The sequence below is a fragment of the Astatotilapia calliptera genome, chromosome 5, assembly GCF_964374335.1.
Source record: "Astatotilapia calliptera chromosome 5, fAstCal68.1, whole genome shotgun sequence".
In the NCBI taxonomy this organism is placed as follows: Eukaryota; Metazoa; Chordata; class Actinopteri; order Cichliformes; family Cichlidae; genus Astatotilapia; species Astatotilapia calliptera.
In genome coordinates, this window is record NC_137426.1 from 16,287,625 (window position 1) to 16,313,760 (window position 26,136).

The window sequence follows — 26,136 nt, forward strand, 5'->3', positions numbered from 1 at the left end:
ACAAGTCTGAACCAACTTTAAAATTACTCGCCGGAACAACCAGTCATTTAAAAAATATGAGCCTTTGTTCATTGCTCAGTATTAAGTTTCCTTATTAGCATGCAACAGGTTGTGTATTCGGATTTCTCCCAGACTGCGGCTGCTTTAATCCTACATGCCTGAGAGTGAGTTGGGGGATGAGAGCATGACTGAGAGTGAAATCTCCTTCAGTAAAGACCCGTGTTAAATGTAATGGGTGTTGGCAAGGGGGCCTAATAAAGATGACGGCACGCATTCATATGCATCAGTTTGTGTGCTCAGCTTGACAAAGTCTGCCCCGCAGGCTTAACAAAGGGGAGGAAGGAAGCCAGGGGTTGTGGGGAATGTCTGGGGGATGTGGGGTGGCAACACACACACACACAGACGGTGGCCCTCCAGCTTGCTCTCAAGTCGAGGTTATAGCTGTGACAGCTGGCCTAGCACACTCTGCATGGGCTCTTTTTCTTTTGCAACACACTCCCCTCCCCTCCGCACACACACAGTCTGTGACACACACAAACACAGGATGCTCCATCCTGTTGACTGTTTACACTTCACAGTAGCCAGCCAACTTGGGAGGTTTGATCACCGGCATTACAGCTGTTTGTAAGGTAGTAGTGAGGTTATTTGGTTTGTGTGTGCCTCCTGTCGTAATCATAATTGTAGGTTTAGGTGGTTCTTTTATTTATTTATTTATTCTTTTTCTGTAAGCCCTGTTATGTTATTAACTACTAGCTTAATAACACGTTAAAATCTTCTAAAAGCTGAGGTTGAAAATTTCATTTTCATTTCATTTCATTTTCATTTATTTATTTATTTCACACTTGGTACAACAGATCAAACAACAAAATTATTCTATAACCTTGGGAAAAGTAGTTTAGGAAGATTTTGTGCTGAAACGCTCCAAAACTCCTACTGAACATCTACTGAAGGATGCTGTGGTGAGATTGTTTAACAAGTACTTTGCCTAGAAGTGTCCAAATCCATGCAATACAAACACTTCCAGCTAAGTTAGAAAGTAAGATTTTAAATCTGATTCTGAGAGGTTGAGAAGTTAACTAGCTGTTAACTCACACACACATGACCCCGCTGAATCAAAGCTGCTGAAACAACCACATCTGTTCAGCCAAAATACAAGGGAGGACCAGAAAGGACTACTGGCAGTGTGGTCCACAACAATCAGATCATTATTCAGCCAAAAGGACACCTGCTTTGTCCGAGGTAGGCGTGATGACATGAGACAGCTGAATAATGCAGTGAATGCCATCCAGTTAAAATCTCTTAATTAAGTAATTCTATTTTTCTATAGTTGCAGATGAAAGGCAGATTATTTAACCACGTTATTTTTAAGTCTGAGACGAAGTATTTTGAGTTTTCAGAGGGTGAAGGGGAGGACACGAGTAGAACAGCTGTATCGCTCAGACACCAACAGGGGTCGCCCTTGTTACAGCAAAACGCTGCAGAGTGCATCTGCCACCAAGTCATGAGCAACAGACAGGGACTCAGAACAGCTGATAAAAGTCATATAACACGGTGAGATATTCATCCTCATGCGCTGGGCTCTTGACCCTGAACTGTGGATTCTTTATGAAATCAATATAAGTGCAATAAAGGGCAAACGGGACTGTTTCATTTTATATTTGGCAATATACAATAATTTCAGTAAAAATTTTTACTTCATATATCAAGGACAGGTCATTCTTACCATCAAAGTGAATTACAATCTATAGTGTGAGTTTCTGGCTAGTTAAAATATGGAGGCCATAAAACCACCCTGTCCCACATTTGAGAACTCACTAATAATAATAATTAAAAAAAGTTCATGTTGCAAAAGATAATTAGTGCCAATTTCTGAACGGCATTTAGTTAAATTTTACAATAATGCAAAAAAAATAATTGTAGACTACTTTTTAACGTGAAAGTATTGAAAAATGGGGGGAAAGCAGTTTTCATTCAACTTTCATGCTGGATTGAAACAATATAACATGTTGTTTTGTGGGCGTTAATGTTTAATAGTTTATTTAAGACCGCCTCAGATTTTAAAGTGTGTTATTCTTAAAGAAAAAACTCTAAAACATATATGAAAGTATTTGGTTAAAATTAAAACATGACATTTTCAGGTAAATCAAAGAACCGTTTAATTCCTACTTTACCTCTCCAAATATAAGCTGGTTTATACAAATCGAGTTTCAAAGTGATTCTGACCGTGAGTCTGGTCCTTGACACTTGCCATGATGTTTTAATGCCTCCAGTGCGTAAACTCAGTCAACCTTGACTTCAACTCAAGGTTTTCGGGACACTCATTAACAAACCATCCTTACAATTGTATTTTATGACACCCTGCAACACGCTAGTCAACATGGTAATGTTTTCAAACGGCATCATTCAAAAGAACTGCGCAGAGGAAGCTCAAAGTCTTGGAAAACATGTATTTATCATGTTAGCAGCCTGCCTTTGGATTGAGGGGTGTCACGTGACTGGTACAGGAAGAGCGCGCGGTAGCCTTCGCCACCGGGCAGGTTCGTCGTTTCCAGTTGTAACTTTTTAAAGAGTGCGTCTGTTGCGAACATTTCTGCTTTAGTTGCTTCGCGTGTTTTTGTAGCGTCGACACGGCTGTACTTTTACCGAGACGCTTGCAGAGCCGTGTGTATTGTGTGTAGGTAGCGGAAGTGAAGTGGGACAGCTAGCAGGTGGACTCGTGGGATAAACATGTTGTCCACCCTTCATGTGACGTCGTGGTTTTTTTTGCTTGTTGTGCCAGGAAGGCGAGCGACTGTGTGGAAAGCAGGCGGCTTCAATGCAGCATCTGTGTCTATGTACAGTTTTACAGTTTGTAGCGATGGCTTGTGAATTTCGGATCAAATCCCTGTGGACGTTACACAGCTGGTGGCAGCTGAGCTCTGTCAGCAGCATTTATGTTTACTGCACTAGTTATTGTATTTGCTTTTTCGCCGTTTAAAATGCTCAGGAAAAAAGAAGGGGGTGATCTAAAACTCCCCCTGCAGATTGCTGCTGCTGAAAGTGCTCATATGGACCGGGCAGTTTACTAAGTGCACTTGTTTAGCTGCTCCTTAACTCAAAATATCTAATCAGCCAATCCAATATGGCAGCCACTCAGTGCTTTTAAGCGTGTAGGGACGGTCAGGAGGGGCTGGCCTGCTGAGCATCAGAATGGGAGAAGAAAAGTGATTTATGTGACTTTGAAGTTGACATAATTGTTGTTGTTGTGAGCATTTCAGAAACTGGTTTCTTGGTACACTTTTTATTACTCAGGTGGTCTACCTGTGAAATCTTGCTGACCATGTCCGTGTCTTTATGACCACAGTGTACCCATCTTCTGATGACTGTGGGATAACTCACCACATCTCAAAGCTCAAATCATCTCAAGCTGGTTTCCTAAACACCAATAATGAATTCTTTGTACCCAAATACCCCCCACAGTCAACTCAGTGCTAGCAAGGTGTGCGTAATAAAGTGCCAGTGAGTAGAGTTTTGTCTCTACATGCAGTTTAGATGAAAGTCAGACCACATTTCAATAAGTCCTGCTATACTGAGAGCTCCTTTCATGAGGTGACCTTTGGTGTTCGCATTATATTTTGTAACTGAAATTACTTATTGGTAATATAGGATGAATGAATAGGTTCTATAGTTTTTTTTTAATATCCATAAGTGAGCGTTTGAATTAGTATTAATAGCAGTTTGATCTGGAGTTTCTTCTTAAGGCTTGACTGTGACAGATCTCACCACAATGACAGAAAGCGAACACAGGATATCTCTTCAGTGCTTTTTCCAGTCCTCATCAATACTCCTCAGTTGTCAGACAAATCTTTTATTGTGCCGATCGTCAGTGGACTCTGTCTAATGCCGTTTAACTTGGCACCTGGAAAAAGCACTTCATGTCCACAGAATTTCACCAGTGCCTGGCGGGTTTTTGAATATAAGATATGGGATAGTCACTTGATCGTATGTGCACGGTAGAACAGAAGATGCAGTCTTTCCCTGTTTTTCCCCTTTGCTATTTATAAAGAGTTTCACGGATAGATGAGTCAGGAAGACTCAAGGAAGATTGTCTGTGCTGATTTAAAGAGGAAAGAAAATGAAAGTAGCTTTTGACCGACGAGGAACAAAGTGTCACATGTAGGTCAGAGCTACAGAAGAACCCTAAAGAAGCAAAAAATATTAAAAAGCTGCTGATCTGTGAGGGAGGATTACAATATAAACATTAAAGCTGCAAGCAGCGTTATGAGGGCCCTCGCACCCCCGGCACGTCGAGCCAAGCCCAACACCTAAAACCAGCACCTCCGATCTGATGTCACATTGATGGAATTCATGCATTTAACCACCAGCTAACATTTCAACTCATTCATTCATGATTAGTTAGTCGTTCCACTAGGTGGCGCTCTAACCATTATGTACAAATGGCATAACAAACATTTCCGAGCTCGAGTCTCATCACGCCTGCGACCTTTGGGAGAGATTGGATATTGTGTTTTTGAGTGACAGCAGATTACTGCTTTTTGGCGAGTGATTCAAACTCTAAGTGCCGCCATAACCACCCCGTTTCCCTGGACGTAAAAAGCTTCGCAATTTAAAATCACAAAGGTCTTTAGATTCCACACACTGGAGAATGGTTCAATATGATGAAATCCCTTGGAGGAGTTCGTCAAAGTATGAAGCCTGAAAAGAAGAGAAAATGTCGCCAAAATTGCACATTAATTTTAAAATGGCTGACTTCCTGTTGGATTTGGGATATTGCTCCAAGAGACTTTTTTGTACATCTTGATATCTCCTATAAGCCTACCAGGTTTCAGATTCATACATAAAACACAGAGCTGGGGCTGTGGTTTTGAAATTTTGTAGGGGGCGCTGTGGAGCCATTTTGCGCTATTCAATGAAAATGATCACATAACAACAAAGCCTTAAGCACAATGGAGGAGTGCGCCAAATTTCAAGCCTCTATAAACTTTCCAAGCCCCTCAAAAGCCACTTCATTTTTCATGGTGAACAGCGTTGCCACCAGGGTGCGCCGTTCAGTTTAAAGTCACAATTTTTGCACTAAAGCATCATCAAGGACTGATGGTGATATTCACCGCTTTTGAGGTGGCCACTATGAACCTGTGAAAATCAGTACAACAAAGTGTAAGACATGACATTTCCTCTTCCCACTAGGTGGCGCTCTTCATATTCCTGACAATGGGCACATCAATCTGTTCAGGGCGGGTGTGACATCATGCCTGTAAAGTCTGGTACTAATCAGACTGGATTTCATTGAGTTATACTAATTTGTTTCTTCATGGCGTGACATCAAAGTTCGCCATGCTGCTGGGGTCACACCCTTTCACGAAAAGTCACAGTTTTCACTGTAACCCAAGACCAACTCCTTAAGGCTTTCCTGGAGAAATTTGAGGCTGCAGATGTCACCCATCACTATACTGTACCCCAAAGTGTAAAACATGACATTTCCTGTTCCCACTAGGTGGCGCTGTCCTTGATGTCAAATATGGCAGTTGAAATATGTTCAGGGGTGGAGCCTTATCATATGTGTTCACTTTGGTCCAGATCGGAACATGTATGACAGAATGAGAGGCAATAAGATTTTCATGGCGAGTCATCGAAATTCGCCATGGCGCCACGGCCTCATAGTATTGTGAAAACTCAAAAGCTCCGCAATTTAACATGGCACAAGGGTGTAGTTGACACTGTCCAAATTTGAAGGTTATGAAATGAAACCCCAAGGAGGAGTTCGCAAAAGTTCGAGGCATGGAAATGGCAAAATTAGAGCCAAAATGTCACCTTCTCTTCCAAATGGCGGACTTCCTGTTGGGTTTGCGTCAATGGGCCCACTGACTTTTTTGTTCGTCTTGGCATGATACACATGTGTGCCAAATTTCATACATGTAGCTGAAACGATGTGGTCGTAGGGCTGCATTTAACAAGGCATAGGTGGCGCTGTAGAGCCATTTCCCAGTGCTCATATGTAAAACCATTAAAATACAAAATTTTTCACCAGACCTGGCATGTGTGCAAAATTTCATGAGTTTTTGAGCATGTTTAGGCCCTCAAAAAGGCCCTTGTTTGGGGTGAATAATAATAATAATAATAATAATAATAATAATAATAATAATAATAATAATAATTAAAGCTGCAAGCAGCGTTATGAGGGCCCTCGCACCCCCGGCACGTCGAGCCACTGCCAACACCTCAAACCGGCACGTCCGATGTGATGTCACATTGATGGATTTCATGCTTTTAATCACCAGCTAACATTTCATCTTATTCAACCAGGATTATAGTCATGCCACTAGGTGGCGCTCTAACCATTATTGACAAATAACATAACAAACATTTCCAAGCTCGAGTCTCATCACACCTGCGACCTTTGGGAGAGATTGGACATTGTGTTTTTTAGTGACAGCAGATTACTGCTTTTTGCGAGTGATTGAAACTCTACGTGCCGCCATGACCACCCCGTTTCCCTGAACGGAAAAAGCTTCGCAATTTAACATCACAAAGGTCTTTAGATTCTACACACTGAAGAATGCTTCAATATGATGAAATCCCTTGGAGGAGTTCGTCAAAGTATGAGGCCTGAAAAGGGGGGAAAATGTCATCAAAATTACACATTAATTTTAAAATGGCTGACTTCCTGTTGGATTTGGGATATTGCTCCAAGAGACTTTTTTGTACATCTTGATATCTTACACAAGCTTACCAAGTGTCAGACTCATAGATGAAACACAGAGCAGGGGCTGATGTTTTGAAATATTGTAGGGGGCGCTGTGGAGCCATTTCGCGCTATTCAATGAAAATGATCACATGACAACAAAGCCTTCATCCATTTGGAGGTGTGTGCCAAATTTCAAGCCTCCATAAACTTTCCAAGCCCCTCAAAAGCCACTTCATCTTTCATGGTGAACCGCGTTGCCACCAGGGTGCGCCGTTCAGTTTAAAGTCACAATTTTTGCACTGAAGCATCACGAGGGACTGATGTTGATATTCACCGCTTTTGAGGTGGCCACGATGAACCTGTGAAAATCAGTACAACAAAATTAAAGCCATGACATTTCCTGTTGCCACTAGGTGGCGCTGTCCGTATTTCCGACAATGGGCACATCAATCTGTTCAGGGCGGGTCTGACATCATGCCTGTAAAGTCTGGTACTGATCAGACTGGATTTCATTGAGTTATACTAATTTGTTTCTTCATGGCGTGACATCAAAGTTCGCCATGCTGCTGGGGTCACACCCTTTCGTGAAAAGTCACAGTTTTCACTGTAACCCAAGAACAACTCCTTAAGGCTTTCCTGGAGAAATTTGAGGCTGCAGATGTCACCCATCACTATACTGTACCCCAAAGTGTAAAACATGACATTTCCTGTTCCCACTAGGTGGCGCTGTCCTTGATGTCAAATATGGCAGTTGAAATATGTTCAGGGGTGGAGCCTTATCATATGTGTGCTCTTTGGTCAAGATCGGAACATGTATGACAGAATGAGAGGCAATAAGATTTTCATGGCGAGTCATCGAAATTCGCCATGGCGCCACGGCCTCATAGTATTGTGAAAACTCAAAAGCTCCGCAATTTAACATGGCACAAGGGTGTAGTTGACACTGTCCAAATTTGAAGGTTATGAAATGAAACCCCAAGGAGGAGTTCGCAAAAGTTCGAGGCATGGAAATGGCAAAATTAGAGCCAAAATGTCACCTTCTCTTCCAAATGGCGGACTTCCTGTTGGGTTTGCGTCAATGGGCCCACAGACTTTTTTGTTCGTCTTGGCATGATACACATGTGTGCCAAATTTCATACATGTAGCTCAAACGATGTGGTCGTAGGGCTGCATTTAACAAGGCATAGGTGGCGCTGTAGAGCCATTTCCCAGTGCTCATATGTAAAACCATTAAAATACAAAATTTTTCACCAGACCTGGCATGTGTGCAAAATTTCATGAGTTTTTGAGCATGTTTAGGCCCTCAAAAAGGCCCTTGTTTGGGGTGAATAATAATAATAATAATAATAATAATAATTAAAGCTGCAAGCAGCGTTATGAGGGCCCTCGCACCCCCGGCGCGTCGAGCCACGCCCAACACCTAAAACCAGCACGTCCGATCGATGTCACATTGATGGAATTCATGCATTTAACCACCAGCTAACATTTCAACTCATTCATTCATGATTAGCTAGTCGTTCCACTAGGTGGCACTCTAACCATTATGTACAAATGGCATAACAAACATTTCCGAACTCGAGTCTCATTATGCCTGCGACCTTTGGGCGAGATTGGACATTGTGTTTTTGAGTAACAGCAGATTACTGCGTTTTGGCGAGTGATTGAGAGTCTACGTGCCGCCATAACCACCCCGTTTCCCTGAACGTAAAAAGCTTCGCAATTTAACAACACAAAGGTCTTTGGATTCCACACACTGAAGAATAGTGCAATATGATGAAATCCCTTGGAGGAGTTCGTCAAAGAACGATGCCTGAAAAGAGGGGAAAATGTTGCCAAAATTGCACATTAATTTTAAAATGGCTGACTTCCTGTTGGATTTGGGATATTGCTCCAAGAGACTTTTTTGTACATCTTGATATCTCCTATAAGCTTACCAGGTTTCAGACTCATACATAAAACACAGAGCAGGGGCTGTGATTTTGAAATTTTGTAGGGGGCGCTGTGGAGCCATTTTGGGATATTCAATGAAAATGATCACATAACAACAAAGCCTTAACCACATTGGAGGTGTGCGCCAAATTTCAAGACTTTTTAAACTTTCCAAGCCCCTCAAAAGCCACTTCATCTTTCATGGTGAACCGCGTTGCCACCAGGGTGCGGCGTTCAGTTTAAAGTCACAATTTTTGCACTGAAGCATCACGAGGGACTGATGGTGATATTCACCGCTTTTGAGGTGGCCACGATGAACCTGTGAAAATCAGTACAACAAAATTAAAGCCATGACATTTCCTGTTCCCACTAGGTGGCGCTGTCCGTATTCCCGACAATGGGCACATCAATCTGTTCAGGGCGGGTCTGACTTCATGCCTGTAAAGTCTGGTACTGATCAGACTGGATTTCATGGAGTTATACTAATTTGTTTCTTCATGGCGTGACATCAAAGTTCGCCATGCTGCTGGGGTCACACCCTTTTGCGAAAAGTCACAGTTTTCACTGTAACCCAAGACCAACTCCTTAAGGGTTTTCTGGAGAAATTTGAGGCTGCAGATGTCACCCATCACTATACTGTACCCCAAAGTGTAAAACATGACATTTCCTGTTCCCACTAGGTGGCGCTGTCCTTCATGTCAAATATGGCAGTTGAAATATGTTTAGGGGTGGAGCCTTATCATATGTGTTCACTTTGGTCAAGGTCAGAAAATGTATGACAAAATGAGAGGCAATAAGATTTTCATGGCGAGTCATCGAAATTCGCCATGGCGCCACGGCCTCATAGTATTGTGAAAACTCAAAAGCTCCGCAATTTAACATGGCACAAGGGTGTAGTTGACACTGTCCAAATTTGAAGGTTATGAAATGAAACCCCAAGGAGGAGTTCGCAAAAGTTCGAGGCATGGAAATGGCAAAATTAGAGCCAAAATGTCACCTTCTCTTCCAAATGGCGGACTTCCTGTTGGGTTTGCGTCAATGGGCCCACAGACTTTTTTGTTCGTCTTGGCATGATACACATGTGTGCCAAATTTCATACATGTAGCTGAAACGATGTGGTCGTAGGGCTGCATTTAACAAGGCATAGGTGGCGCTGTAGAGCCATTTCCCAGTGCTCATATGTAAAACCATTAAAATACAAAATTTTTCACCAGACCTGGCATGTGTGCAAAATTTCATGAGTTTTTGAGCATGTTTAGGCCCTCAAAAAGGCCCTTGTTTCGCCTGAATAATAATAATAATAATAATAATAATTAAAGCTGCAAGCAGCGTTATGAGGGCCCTCGCACCCCCGGCACGTCGAGCCACTGCCAACACCTCAAACCGGCACGTCCGATGTGATGTCACATTGATGGATTTCATGCTTTTAATCACCAGCTAACATTTCATCTTATTCAACCAGGATTATAGTCATGCCACTAGGTGGCGCTCTAACCATTATTGACAAATAGCATAACAAACATTTCCAAGCTCGAGTCTCATCACACCTGCGACCTTTGGGAGAGATTGGACATTGTGTTTTTTAGTGACAGCAGATTACTGCTTTTTGCGAGTGATTGAAACTCTACGTGCCGCCATGACCACCCCGTTTCCCTGAACGGAAAAAGCTTCGCAATTTAACATCACAAAGGTCTTTAGATTCTACACACTGAAGAATGCTTCAATATGATGAAATCCCTTGGAGGAGTTCGTCAAAGTATGAAGCCTGAAAAGAGGGGAAAATGTCATCAAAATTACACATTAATTTTAAAATGGCTGACTTCCTGTTGGATTTGGGATATCGCTCCAAGAGACTTTTTTGTACATCTTGATATCTTACACAAGCTTACCAAGTGTCAGACTCATAGATGAAACACAGAGCAGGGGCTGATGTTTTGAAATATTGTAGGGGGCGCTGTGGAGCCATTTTGCGCTATTCAAGGAAAATGGTTACATAACAACAATGCTTTCATCCATTTGGAGGTGTGTGCCAAATTTCAAGCCTCTATAAACTTTCCAAGCCCCTCAAAAGCCACTTCATCTTTCATGATGAACTGCGTTGCCACCAGGGTGCGCCGTTCAGTTTAAAGTCACAATTTTTGCACTGAAGCATCACGAGGGACTGATGGGGATATTCACCGCTTTTGAGGTGGCCACGATGAACCTGTGAAAATCAGTACAACAAAATTAAAGCCATGACATTTCCTGTTGCCACTAGGTGGCGCTGTCCGTATTTCCGACAATGGGCACATCAATCTGTTCAGGGCGGGTCTGACATCATGCCTGTAAAGTCTGGTACTGATCAGACTGGATTTCATTGAGTTATACTAATTTGTTTCTTCATGGCGTGACATCAAAGTTCGCCATGCTGCTGGGGTCACACCCTTTTGCGAAAAGTCACAGTTTTCACTGTAACCCAAGACCAACTCCTTAAGGCTTTCCTGGAGAAATTTGAGGCTGCAGATGTCACCCTTCACTATACTGTACCCCAAAGTGTAAAACATGACATTTCCTGTTCCCACTAGGTGGCGCTGTCCTTGATGTCAAATATGGCAGTTGAAATATGTTCAGGGGTGGAGCCTTATCATATGTGTTCACTTTGGTCCAGATCGGAACATGTATGACAGAATGAGAGGCAATAAGATTTTCATGGCGAGTCATCGAAATTCGCCATGGCCCCACGGCCTCATAGTATTGTGAAAACTCAAAAGCTCCGCAATTTAACATGGCACAAGGGTGTAGTTGACACTGTCCAAATTTGAAGCTTATACGACCAAATCCCAAGGAGGAGTTCGTTAAAGTACAAGGCATGGAAACGGTAAAATCAGAGCCAAAATGTCACCTTCAATCCAAAATGGCGGACTTCCTGTTAGGTTTGCGTCAATGGGCCCACAGACTTTTTTGTTCGTCTTGGCATGATACACATGTGTGCCAAATTTCATACATGTAGCTCAAACCATGTGGTCGTAGGGCTGCATTTAATAAGGCATAGGTGGCGCTGTAGAGCCATTTCCCAGTGCTCATATGTAAAACCATTAAAATACGTAAATTTTCACCAGACCTGACGCGTGCGCAAAATTTCAAGAGTTTTCGAGCATGTTTAGGCCCTCAAAAGGCCGATTCATTTGCCGGAATAATAATAATAATTAAAGCTGCAAGCAGCGTTACGAGGGCCCTCGCACCCCCGGCGCGTCGAGCCAAGCCCAACACCTAAAACCAGCACCTCCGATCTGATGTCACATTGATGGAATTCATGCATTTAACCACCAGCTAACATTTCAACTCATTCATTCATGATTAGTTAGTCGTTCCACTAGGTGGCGCTCTAACCATTATGTACAAATGGCATAACAAACACTTCCGAGCTCGAGTCTTATCACACCTGAGACGTTTGGGAGAGATTGGACATTGTGTTTTTGAGTGACAGCAGATTACTGCTTTTTGGCGAGTGATTCAAACTCTAAGTGCCGCCATAACCACCCCGTTTCACTGAACGTAAAAAGCTTCGCAATTTAACATCACAAAGGTCTTTAGATTCCACACACTGGAGATTGGTTCAATATGATGAAATCCCTTGGAGGAGTTCGTCAAAGAACGGTGCCTGGAAAGAGGGGAAAATGTTGCCAAAATTGCACATTAATTTTAAAATGGCTGACTTCCTGTTGGATTTGGGATATTGCACCAAGAGACTTTTTTGTACATCTTGATATCTCCTATAAGCTTACCAGGTTTCAGAATCATACATAGAACACAGAGCAGGGGCTGTGGTTTTGAAATTTTGTAGGGGGCGCTGTGGAGCCATTTCGCGCTATTCAATGAAAATGATCACATAACAACAAAGCCTTATGCACATTGGAGGTGTGCGCCAAATTTCAAGACTTTTTAAACTTTCCAAGCCCCTTAAAAGCCACTTCATTTTTCATGGTGAACAGCGTTGCCACCAGGGTGCGCCGTTCAGTTTAAAGTCACAATTTTTGCACTGCAGCATCACGAGGGACTGATGGTGATATTCACCGCTTTTGAGGTGGCCAAGATGAACCTGTGAAAATCAGTACAACAAAATTAAAGCCATGACATTTCCTGTTGCCACTAGGTGGCGCTGTCCGTATTTCCGACAATGGGCACATCAATCTGTTCAGGGCGGGTCTGACATCATGCCTGTAAAGTCTGATACTGATCAGACTGGATTTCATTGAGTTATACTAATTTGTTCCTTCATGGCGTGACATCAAAGTTCGCCATGCTGCTGGGGTCACACCCTTTTGCAAAAAGTCACAGTTTTCACTGTAACCCAAGACCAACTCCTTAAGGCTTTCCTGGAGAAATTTGAGGCTGCAGATGTCACCCATCACTATACTGTACCCCAAAGTGTAAAACATGACATTTCCTGTTTCCACTAGGTGGCGCTGTCCTTGATGTCAAATATGGCAGTTGAAATATGTTCAGGGGTGGAGCCTTATCATATGTGTGCTCTTTGGTCCAGATCGGAACATGTATGACAGAATGAGAGGCAATAAGATTTTCATGGCGAGTCATCGAAATTCGCCATGGCGCCACGGCCTCATAGTATTGTGAAAACTCAAAAGCTCCGCAATTTAACATGGCACAAGGGTGTAGTTGACACTGTCCAAATTTGAAGTTTATAGGACCAAATCCCAAGGAGGAGTTCGTTAAAGTACAAGGCATGGAAACGGTAAAATCAGACCCAAAATGTCACCTTCAATCCAAAATGGCGGACTTCCTGTTGGGTTTAGGACATTGCCATAATAGACTTTTTTGTTCGACTCTGAACGTTATATAGGTGTACCGACTTTCAAACGTGTAGGTCATACCCATACCGGGGGCTCGCGTTTTTAATTTTTCTAGGTGGCGCTACTGAGCTAATTTTCCCTGGCCATGTCTGGGAACATTAAAATACGTAAATTTTCACCAGACCTGACGCGTGTGCAAAATTTCATGAGTTTTCGAGCATGTTTAGGCCCTCAAACGGCCAATTCATTTGCCGGAATAATAATAATAATAATAATAATAAACAGAGCAATTACAATAGGGCCTTCGCACTGTCAGTGCTCGGGCCCTAATAATAATTAAAGCTGCAAGCAGCGTTATGAGGGCCCTCGCACCCTGGCGTGTCGAGCCACGCCCAACACCTAAAACCAGCACGTCCAATGTGATGTCACATTGATGGAATTCATGCATTTAACCACCAGCTAACATTTCATCTCATTGAACCATGATTATAGTCGTCCCACTAGGTGGCGCTCTAACTATTACTGACAAATGGCATAACAAACATTTCCGAACTCGAGTCTCATCACACCTGCGACGTTTGGGAGAGATTGGATATTGTGTTTTTGAGTGACAGCAGATTATTGCTTTTTGGCGAGTGATTGAAACTCTAAGTGCCGCCATGACCACCCCGTTTCCCTGAACGTAAAAAGCTTCGCAATTTAACATCACAAAGGTCTTTAGATTCCACAAACTTCAGATCGGTCCAATCTGATGAAATCCCTTGGAGGAGTTCGTCAAAGTATGAAGCCTGAAAAGAGGGGAAAATGTCGCCAAAATAACACATGAATTTTAAAATGGCTGACTTCCTGTTGGATTTGGGATATTGCTCCAAGAGACTTTTTTGTACATCTTAATATCTTCCATGAGCTTACCAAGTTTCAGACTCATAGATAAAACACAGAGCAGGGGCTGATATTTTGAAACTTTGTAGGGGGCGCTGTGGAGCAATTTCGCGCTATTCAATGAAAATGATCATATGACAACAAAGCCTTCATCCATTTGGGGGTGTGTGCCAAATTTAAAGCCTCTATAAACTTTCCAAGCCCCTCAAAAGCCACTTCATCTTTCATGTTGAACCGCGTTGCCACCAGGGTGCGCCGTTCAGTGTAAAGTCACAATTTTTGCACTGAAGCATCACGAGGGACTGATGGTGATATTCACCGCTTTTGAGGTGGCCACGATGAACCTGTGAAAATCAGTACAACAAAATTAAAGCCATGACATTTCCTGTGGCCACTAGGTGGCGCTGTCCGTATTTCCGATAATGGGCACGTCAATCTCTTCAGGGCGGGTCTGACATCATGCCTGTAAAGTCTGGTACTGATCAGACTGGATTTCATTGAGTTATACTAATTTCTTTCTTCATGGCGTGACATCAAAGTTCGCCATGCTGCTGGGGTCACACCCTTTTGCAAAAAGTCACAGTTTTCACTGTAACCCAAGACCAACTCCTTAAGGCTTTCCTGGAGAAATTTGAGGCTGCAGATGTCACCCATCACTATACTGTACCCCAAAGTGTAAAACATGACATTTCCTGTTCCCACTAGGTGGCGCTGTCCCTGGTGTCAAATATGGCAGTTGAAATATGTTCAGGGGTGGAGCCTTATCATATGTGTTCACTTTGGTCAAGGTCAGAAAATGTATGACAAAATGAGAGGCAATAAGATTTTCATGGCGAGTCATCGAAATTCGCCATGGCGCCACGGCCTCATAGTATTGTGAAAACTCAAAAGCTCCGCAATTTAACATGGCACAAGGGTGTAGTTGACACTGTCCAAATTTGAAGGTTATGAAATGAAACCCCAAGGAGGAGTTCGCAAAAGTTCGAGGCATGGAAATGGCAAAATTAGAGCCAAAATGTCACCTTCTCTTCAAAATGGCGGACTTCCTGTTGGGTTTGCGTCAATGGGCCCACAGACTTTTTTGTTCGTCTTGGCATGATACACATGTGTGCCAAATTTCATACATGTAGCTCAAACGATGTGGTCGTAGGGCTGCATTTAACAAGGCATAGGTGGCGCTCTAGAGCCATTTCCCAGTGCTCATATGTAAAACCATTAAAATACAAAATTTTTCACCAGACCTGGCATGTGTGCAAAATTTCATGAGTTTTTGAGCATGTTTAGGCCCTCAAAAAGGCCCTTGTTTCGCCTGAATAATAATAATAATAATAATTAAAGCTGCAAGCAGCATTATGAGGGCCCTCGCACCCCCGGCACGTCGAGCCACTGCCAACACCTCAAACCGGCACGTCCGATGTGATGTCACATTGATGGATTTCATGCTTTTAATCACCAGCTAACATTTCATCTTATTCAACCAGGATTATAGTCATGCCACTAGGTGGCGCTCTAACCATTATTGACAAATAGCATAACAAACATTTCCAAGCTCGAGACTCATCACACCTGCGACCTTTGGGAGAGATTGGACATTGTGTTTTTTAGTGACAGCAGATTACTGCTTTTTGCGAGTGATTGAAACTCTACGTGCCGCCATGACCACCCCGTTTCCCTGAACGGAAAAAGCTTCGCAATTTAACATCACAAAGGTCTTTAGATTCTACACACTGAAGAATGCTTCAATATGATGAAATCCCTTGGAGGAGTTCGTCAAAGTATGAGGCCTGAAAAGGGGGGAAAATGTCATCAAAATTACACATTAATTTTAAAATGGCTGACTTCCTGTTGGATTTGGGATATTGCTCCAAGAGACTTTTTTGTACATCTTGATATCTTACACAAGCTTACCAAGTGTCAGACTCATAGATGAAACACAGAGCAGGGGCTGATGTTTTGAAATATTGTAGGGGGCGCTGTGGAGCCATTTTGCGCTATTCAAGGAAAATGGTTACATAACAACAATGCCTTCATACATTTGGAGGTGTGTGCCAAATTTCAAGCCTCTATACACTTTCCAAGCCCCTCAAAAGCCACTTCATCTTTCATGATGAACCGCGTTGCCACCAGGGTGCGCCGTTCAGTTTAAAGTCACAATTTTTGCACTGAAGCATCACGAGGGACTGATGTTGATATTCACCGCTTTTGAGGTGGCCACGATGAACCTGTGAAAATCAGTACAACAAAATTAAAGCCATGACATTTCCTGTTGCCACTAGGTGGCGCTGTACGTATTCCCGACAATGGGCACATCAATCTGTTCAGGGCGGGTCTGACATCATGCCTGTAAAGTCTGGTACTGAACAGACTGGATTTCATTGAGTTATACTAATTTGTTTCTTCATGGCGTGACATCAAAGTTCGCCATGCTGCTGGGGTCACACCCTTTTGCGAAAAGTCACAGTTTTCACTGTAACCCAAGACCAACTCCTTAAGGCTTTCCTGGAGAAATTTGAGGCTGCAGGTGTCACCCATCACTATACTGTACCCCAAAGTGTAAAACATGACATTTCCTGTTCCCACTAGGTGGCGCTGTCCCTGGTGTCAAATATGGCAGTTGAAATATGTTCAGGGGTGGAGCCTTATCATATGTGTTCACTTTGGTCAAGGTCAGAAAATGTATGACAAAATGAGAGGCAATAAGATTTTCATGGCGAGTCATCGAAATTCGCCATGGCGCCACGGCCTCATAGTATTGTGAAAACTCAAAAGCTCCGCAATTTAACATGGCACAAGGGTGTAGTTGGCACTGACCAAATATGAAGGTTATGAAATCAAACCCCAAGGAGGAGTTCGTTAAAGTTCGAGGCATGGAAACGGTAAAATCAGAGCCAAAATGTCACCTTCAATCCAAAATGGCGGACTTCCTGTTGGGTTTAGGACATTGCCATAATAGACTTTTTTGTTCGACTCTGAACGTTATATAGGTGTACCGAATTTCAAACTTGTAGGCAATACCCATACCGGGGGCTCGCGTTTTTCATTTTTCTAGGTGGCGCTACTGAGCTAATTTTCCCTGGCCATGTCGGAGAACATTAAAATACGTAAATTTTCACCAGACCTGACGCGTGTGCAAAATTTCATGAGTTTTCGAGCATGTTTAGGCCCTCAAAAGGCCGATTCATTTGCCGGAATAATAATAATAATAATAATAATAAACAGAGCAATTACAATAGGGCCTTCGCACTGTCAGTGCTCGGGCCCTAATTAAAGCTGCAAGCAGCGTTATGAGGGCCCTCGCACCCCCTTCGCGTCGAGCCACGCCCAACACCTAAAACCAGCACGTCCGATCTGATGTCACATTGATGGAATTCATGCATTTAACCACCAGCTAACATTTCAACTCATTCATTCATGATTAGTTAGTCGTTCCACTAGGTGGCGCTCTAACCATTATGTACAAATGGCATAACAAACATTTCCGAGCTCGAGTCTCATCACGCCTATGAGCTTTGGAAGAGATTGGACATTGTGTCTTTGAGTGACAGCAGATTACTGCTTTTTGGAGAGCGATTCAAACTCTAAGTGCCGCCATAACCACCCAGTTTCCCTGAACGTAAAAAGCTTCGCAATTTAACATCACAAAGGTCTTTAGATTCCACAAGCTGCAGATCGGTCCAATCTGATGAAATCCCTTGGAGGAGTTCGTCAAAGTACGGTGCCTGAAAAGATGGGAAAATGTCGCCAAAATTACACATTAATTTTAAAATGGCTGACTTCCTGTTGGATTTGGGATATTGCACCAAGAGACTTTTTTGTACATCTTGATATCTCCTATAAGCTTACCAGGTTTCAGAATCATACATAGAACACAGAGCAGGGGCTGTGGTTTTGAAATTTTGTAGGGGGCGCTGTGGAGCAATTTCGCGCTATTCAATGAAAATGATCACATGCCAACAAAGCCTTCATCCATTTGGAGGTGTGTGCCAAATTTCAAGCCTCTATAAACTTGCCAAGACCCTCAAAAGCCACTTCATCTTTCATGTTGAACAGCGTTGCCACCAGGGTGCGCCGTTCAGTTTAAACTCACAATTTTTGCACTGCAGCATCATGAAGGACTGATGTTGATATTCACCGCTTTTGAGGTGGCCAAGATGAACCTGTGAAAATCAGTACAACAAAATTAAAGCCATGACATTTCCTGTTGCCACTAGGTGGCGCTGTCCGTATTTCCGACAATGGGCACATCAATCTGTTCAGGGCGGGTCTGACATCATGCCTGTAAAGTCTGGTACTGATCAGACTGGATTTCATTGAGTTATACTAATTTGTTTCTTCATGGCGTGACATCAAAGTTCGCCATGCTGCTGGGGTCACACCCTTTCGCGAAAACTCACAGTTTTCACTGTAACCCAAGACCAACTCCTTAAGGCTTTCCTGGAGAAATTTGAGGCTGCAGATGTCACACTTCACTATACTGTACCCCAAAGTGTAAAACATGACATTTCCTGTTCCCACTAGGTGGCGCTGTCCTTGATGTCAAATATGGCAGTTGAAATATGTTCAGGGGTGGAGCCTTATCATATGTGTGCTCTTTGGTCCAGATCGGAACATGTATGACAGAATGAGAGGCAATAAGATTTTCATGGCGAGTCATCGAAATTCGCCGTGGCGCCACGGCCTCATGGTATTGTGAAAACTCAAAAGCTCCGCAATTTAACATGGCATAAGGGTGTAGTTGGCACTGACCAAATATGAAGGTTATGAAATCAAACCCCAAGGAGGAGTTCGTTAAAGTTCGAGGCATGGAAATGGTAAAATCAGAGCCAAAATGTCACCTTCAATCCAAAATGGCGGACTTCCTGTTGGGTTTAGGACATTGCCATAATAGACTTTTTTGTTCGACTCTGAACGTTATATAGGTGTACCGACTTTCAAACATGTAGGTCATACCCATACCGGGGGCTCGCGTTTTTCATTTTTCTAGGTGGCGCTACTGAGCTAATTTTCCCAGGCCATGTCTGAGAACATTAAAATACGTAAATTTTCACCAGACCTGACGCGTGTGCAAAATTTCATGAGTTTTCGAGCATGTTTAGGCCCTCAAACGGCCAATTCATTTGCCGAAATAATAATAATAATAATAATAATAATTAAAGCTGCAAGCAGCGTTATGAGGGCCCTCGCACCCCCGGCACGTCGAGCCACGCCCAACACCTAAAACCAGCACCTCCGATCTGATGTCACATTGATGGAATTCATGCATTTAACCACCAGCTAACATTTCAACTCATTCATTCATGATTAGTTAGTCGTTCCACTAGGTGGCGCTCTAACCATTATGTACAAATGGCATAACAAACATTTCCGAGCTCGAGTCTCATCACGCCTGCGACCTTTGGGAGAGATTGGATATTGTGTTTTTGAGTGACAGCAGATTACTGCTTTTTGGCGAGTGATTCAAACTCTAAGTGCCGCCATAACCACCCCGTTTCCCTGGACGTAAAAAGCTTCGCAATTTAAAATCACAAAGGTCTTTAGATTCCACACACTGGAGAATGGTTCAATATGATGAAATCCCTTGGAGGAGTTCGTCAAAGTATGAAGCCTGAAAAGAGGAGAAAATGTCGCCAAAATTGCACATTAATTTTAAAATGGCTGACTTCCTGTTGGATTTGGGATATTGCTCCAAGAGACTTTTTTGTACATCTTGATATCTCCTATAAGCCTACCAGGTTTCAGATTCATACATAAAACACAGAGCTGGGGCTGTGGTTTTGAAATTTTGTAGGGGGCGCTGTGGAGCCATTTTGGGATATTCAATGAAAATGATCACATAACAACAAAGCCTTCGTCACATTGGAGGTGTGTGCCAAATTTCAAGCCTCTATAAACTTGCCAAGACCCTCAAAAGCCACTTCATCTTTCATCGTGAACAGCGTTGCCACCAGGGTGCGCCGTTCAGTTTAAAGTCACAATTTTTGCACTGAAGCATCACGAGGGACTGATGGTGATATTCACCGCTTTTGAGGTGGCCACGATCAACCTGTGAAAATCAGTACAACAAAATTAAAGCCATGACATTTCCTGTTGCCACTAGGTGGCGCTGTCCGTATTTCCGACAATGGGCACATCAATCTGTTCAGGGCGCGTCTGACATCATGCCTGTAAAGTCTGGTACTGATCAGACTGGATTTCATTGAGTTATACTAATTTGTTTCTTCATGGCGTGACATCAAAGTTCGCCATGCTGCTGGGGTCACACCCTTTTGCGAAAAGTCACAGTTTTCACTGTAACCCAAGACCAACTCCTTAAGGCTTTCCTGGAGAAATTTGAGGCTGCAGATGTCACCCATCACTATACTGTACCCCAAAGTGTAAAACATGACATTTCCTGTTCCCACTAGGTGGCGCTGTCCTTCATGTCAAATATGGCAGTTGAAATATGTTCAGGGGTGGAGCCTTATCATATGTGTTCACTTTGGTCAAGGTCAGAAAATGTATGACAAAATGAGAGGCAATAAGATTTTCATGGCGAGTCATCGAAATTCGCCATGGCGCCACGGCCTCATAGTATTGTGAAAACTCAAAAGCTCCGCAATTTAACATGGCACAAGGGTGTAGTTGACACTGTCCAAATTTGAAGGTTAAGAAATGAAACCCCAAGGAGGAGTTCGCAAAAGTTCGAGGCATGGAAATGGCAAAATTAGAGCCAAAATGTCACCTTCTCTTCCAAATGGCGGACTTCCTGTTGGGTTTGCGTCAATGGGCCCACTGACTTTTTTGTTCGTCTTGGCATGATACACATGTGTGCCAAATTTCATACATGTAGCTCAAACCATGTGGTCGTAGGGCTGCATTTAACAAGGCATAGGTGGCGCTGTAGAGCCATTTCCCAGTGCTCATATGTAAAACCATTAAAATACAAAATTTTTCACCAGACCTGGCATGTGTGCAAAATTTCATGAGTTTTTGAGCATGTTTAGGCCCTCAAAAAGGCCCTTGTTTGGGGTGAATAATAATAATAATAATAATAATAATAATAATAATAAGAAACGGAGCAGATACAATAGGGCCTTCGCACTCTCAGTGCTCGGGCCCTAATAAACAGAGCAATTACAATAGGGCCTTCGCACTGTCAGTGCTCGGGCCCTAATAAGAAACGGAGCAGATACAATAGGGCCTTCGCACTCTCAGTGCTCGGGCCCTAATTAAAGCTGCAAGCAGCGTTATGAGGGCCCTCGCACCCCCGGCGCGTCGAGCCACGCCCAACACCTAAAACCAGCACGTCCGATCTGATGTCACATTGATGGAATTCATGCATTTAACCACCAGCTAACATTTCAACTCATTCATTCATGATTAGTTAGTCGTTCCACTAGGTGGCGCTCTAACCATTATGTACAAATGGCATAACAAACACTTCCGAGCTCGAGTCTAATCACACCTGAGACGTTTGGGAGAGATTGGACATTGTGTTTTTGAGTGACAGCAGATTACTGCTTTTTGGCGAATGATTCAAACTCTAAGTGCCGCCATAACCACCCCGTTTCCCTGGACGTAAAAAGCTTCGCAATTTAACATCACAAAGGTCTTTAGATTCCACACACTGGAGAATGGTTCAATATGATGAAATCCCTTGGAGGAGTTCGTCAAAGTATGAAGCCTGAAAAGAGGGGAAAATGTCGCCAAAATTGCACATTAATTTTAAAATGGCTGACTTCCTGTTGGATTTGGGATATTGCTCCAAGAGACTTTTTTGTACATCTTGATATCTCCTATAAGCCTACCAGGTTTCAGATTCATACATAAACCACAGAGCAGGGGCTGATATTTTGAAATATTGTAGGGGGCGCTGTGGAGCCATTTTGCGCTATTCAATGAAAATGATGACATGACAACAAAGTCTTCATCACATTGGAGGTGTGTGCCAAATTTCAAGCCTCTATAAACTTTCCAAGCCCCTCAAAAGCCACTTCATCTTTCATGGTGGACCGCGTTGCCACCAGGGTGCGCCGTTCAGTTTAAAGTCACAATTTCTGCACTGAAGCATCACGAGGGACTGATGGTGATATTCACCGCTTTTCAGGTGGCCACGATGAACCTGTGAAAATCAGTACAACAAAATTAAAGCCATGACATTTCCTGTTGCCACTAGGTGGCGCTGTCCGTATTTCCGACAATGGGCACATCAATCTGTTCAGGGCGGGTCTGACATCATGCCTGTAAAGTCTGGTACTGATCAGACTGGATTTCATTGAGTTATACTAATTTGTTTCTTCATGGCGTGACATCAAAGTTCGCCATGCTGCTGGGGTCACACCCTTTGGCGAAAAGTCACAGTTTTCACTGTAACCCAAGACCAACTCCTTAAGGCTTTCCTGGAGAAATTTGAGGCTGCAGATGTCACCCTTCACTATACTGTACCCCAAAGTGTAAAACATGACATTTCCTGTTCCCACTAGGTGGCGCTGTCCTTGATGTCAAATATGGCAGTTGAAATATGTTCAGGGGTGGAGCCTTATCATATGTGTGCTCTTTGGTCCAGATCGGAACATGTATGACAGAATGAGAGGCAATAAGATTTTCATGGCGAGTCATCGAAATTCGCCATGGCGCCACGGCCTCATAGTATTGTGAAAACTCAAAAGCTCCGCAATTTAACATGGCACAAGGGTGTAGTTGACACTGTCCAAATTTGAAGCTTATACGACCAAATCCCAAGGAGGAGTTCGTTAAAGTACAAGGCATGGAAACGGTAAAATCAGACCCAAAATGTCACCTTCAATCCAAAATGGCGGACTTCCTGTTGGGTTTAGGACATTGCCATAATAGACTTTTTTGTTCGACTCTGAACGTTATATAGGTGTACCGACTTTCAAACGTGTAGGTCATACCCATACCGGGGGCTCGCGTTTTTCATTTTTCTAGGTGGCGCTACTGAGCTAATTTTCCCTGGCCATGTCTGAGAACATTAAAATACGTAAATTTTCACCAGACCTGACGCGTGTGCAAAATTTCATGAGTTTTCGAGCATGTTTAGGCCCTCAAACGGCCAATTCATTTGCCGAAATAATAATAATAATAATAATAATAATAATAATAATAATAATTAAAGCTGCAAGCAGCGTTATGAGGGCCCTCGCACCCCATCGCGTCGAGCCACGCCCAACACCTACAACCAGCACGTCCGATCTGATGTCACATTGATGAAATTCATGCATTCAACCACCAGCTAACATTTCATCTCATTCAATCATGATTATAGTCGTCCCACTAGGTGGCGCTCTAACCATTACTGACAAATGGCAAAACAAACATTTCCCAGCTCGAGTCTCATCACGCCTGCGACCTTTGGGACATATTGGACATTTTGATTTTGAGTGACAGCAGATTACTGCTTTTTGGCGAGTGACTGAAACTCCACGTGCCGCCATGACAACCCCGTTTCCCTGAACGTAAAAACCTTCGCAATTTAACATCACAAAGGTCTTTAGATTCCACACACTGGAGATTGGTTCAATATAATGAAATCCCTTGGAGGAGTTCGTCAAAGAACGGTGCCTGGAAAGAGGGCAAAATGTTGCCAAAATTGCACAGTCATTTTAAAATGGCTGACTTCCTGTTGGATTTGGGATATTGCACCAAGAGACTTTTTTGTACATCTTGATATCTCCTATAAGCTTACCAGGTTTCAGAATCATACATAGAACACAGAGCAGGGGCTGTGGTTTTGAAATTTTGTAGGGGGCGCTGTGGAGCAATTTCGCACTATTCAATGAAAATGATCACATAACAACAAAGCCTTCATCCATTTGGAGGTGTGTGCCAAATTTCAAGCCTCTATAAACTTGCCAAGACCCTCAAAAGCCACTTCATCTTTCATGGTGAACAGCGTTGCCACCAGGGTGCGCCGTTCAGTTTAAAGTCACAATTTTTGCACTGAAGCATCACGAGGGACTGATGGTGATATTCACCGCTTTTGAGGTGGCCACGATGAACCTGTGAAAATCAGTACAACAAAATTAAAGCCATGACATTTCCTGTTGCCACTAGGTGGCGCTGTCCGTATTTTCGACATTGGGCACATCAATCTGTTCAGGGCGGGTCTGACATCATGCCTGTAAAGTCTGGTACTGATCAGACTGGATTTCATTGAGTTATACTAATTTGTTTCTTCATGGCGTGACATCAAAGTTCGCCATGCTGCTGGGGTCACACCCTTTCGCGAAAACTCACAGTTTTCACTGTACCCCAAGACCAACTCCTTAAGGCTTTCCTGGAGAAATTTGAGGCTGCAGATGTCACCCATCACTATACTGTACCCCAAAGTGTAAAACATGACATTTCCTGTTCCCACTAGGTGGCGCTGTCCTTGATGTCAAATATGGCAGTTGAAATATGTTCAGGGGTGGAGCCTTATCATATGTGTTCACTTTGGTCAAGGTCAGAAAATGTATGACAAAATGAGAGGCAATAAGATTTTCATGGCGAGTCATCGAAATTCGCCATGGCGCCACGGCCTCATAGTATTGTGAAAACTCAAAAGCTCCGCAATTTAACATGGCACAAGGGTGTAGTTGACACTGTCCAAATTTGAAGCTTGTAGGACCAAATCCCAAGGAGGAGTTCGTTAAAGTTCGAGGCATGGAAACGGTAAAATCAGAGCCAAAATGTCACCTTCAATCCAAAATGGCGGACTTCCTGTTGGGTTTAGGACATTGCCATAATAGACTTTTTTGTTCGACTCTGAAAGTTATATAGGTGTACCGACTTTCAAACATGTAGGTCATACCCATACCGGGGGCTCGCGTTTTTCATTTTTCTAGGTGGCGCTACTGAGCTAATTTTCCCTGGCCATGTCTGAGAACATTAAAATACGTAAATTTTCACCAGACCTGACGCGTCTGCAAAATTTCATGAGTTTTCGAGCATGTTTAGGTCCTCAAAAGGCCGATTCATTTGCCGAAATAATAATAATAATAATAATTAAAGCTGCAAGCAGCGTTATGAGGGCCCTCGCACCCCCGGCACGTCGAGCCACTGCCAACACCTCAAACCGGCACGTCCGATGTGATGTCACATTGATGGATTTCATGCTTTTAATCACCAGCTAACATTTCATCTTATTCAACCAGGATTATAGTCATGCCACTAGGTGGCGCTCTAACCATTATTGACAAATAGCATAACAAACATTTCCAAGCTCGAGTCTCATCACACCTGCGACCTTTGGGAGAGATTGGACATTGTGTTTTTTAGTGACAGCAGATTACTGCTTTTTGCGAGTGATTGAAACTCTACGTGCCGCCATGACCACCCCGTTTCCCTGAACGGAAAAAGCTTCGCAATTTAACATCACAAAGGTCTTTAGATTCTACACACTGAAGAATGCTTCAATATGATGAAATCCCTTGGAGGAGTTCGTCAAAGTATGAGGCCTGAAAAGAGGGGAAAATGTCATCAAAATTACACATTAATTTTAAAATGGCTGACTTCCTGTTGGATTTGGGATATTGCTCCAAGAGACTTTTTTGTACATCTTGATATCTTACACAAGCTTACCAAGTGTCAGACTCATAGATGAAACACAGAGCAGGGGCTGATGTTTTGAAATATTGTAGGGGGCGCTGTGGAGCCATTTTGCGCTATTCAAGGAAAATGGTTACATAACAACAATGCCTTCATCCATTTGGAGGTGTGTGCCAAATTTCAAGCCTCTATAAACTTTCCAAGCCCCTCAAAAGCCACTTCATCTTTCATGATGAACCGCGTTGCCACCAGGGTGCGCCGTTCAGTTTAAAGTCACAATTTTTGCACTGAAGCATCATGAGGGACTGATGGTGATATTCA

At 43.1% G+C, this 26,136-nt stretch overlaps 1 protein-coding gene across 1 annotated transcript in view; it reads left to right on the forward strand.

The window, feature by feature from the left end:
* Window positions 1-2,405: 2,405 nt before the first annotated feature.
* The window catches only part of h6pd (hexose-6-phosphate dehydrogenase (glucose 1-dehydrogenase)), a 70,449-nt gene continuing 46,718 nt past the window's right edge, over window positions 2,406-26,136 (forward strand). Inside the window, exon 1 of the mRNA XM_026167527.2 lies at window positions 2,406-2,537. The gene's annotated coding sequence lies outside the window, so the exon portion shown is untranslated. The remainder of the gene's footprint in view (window positions 2,538-26,136) is intronic.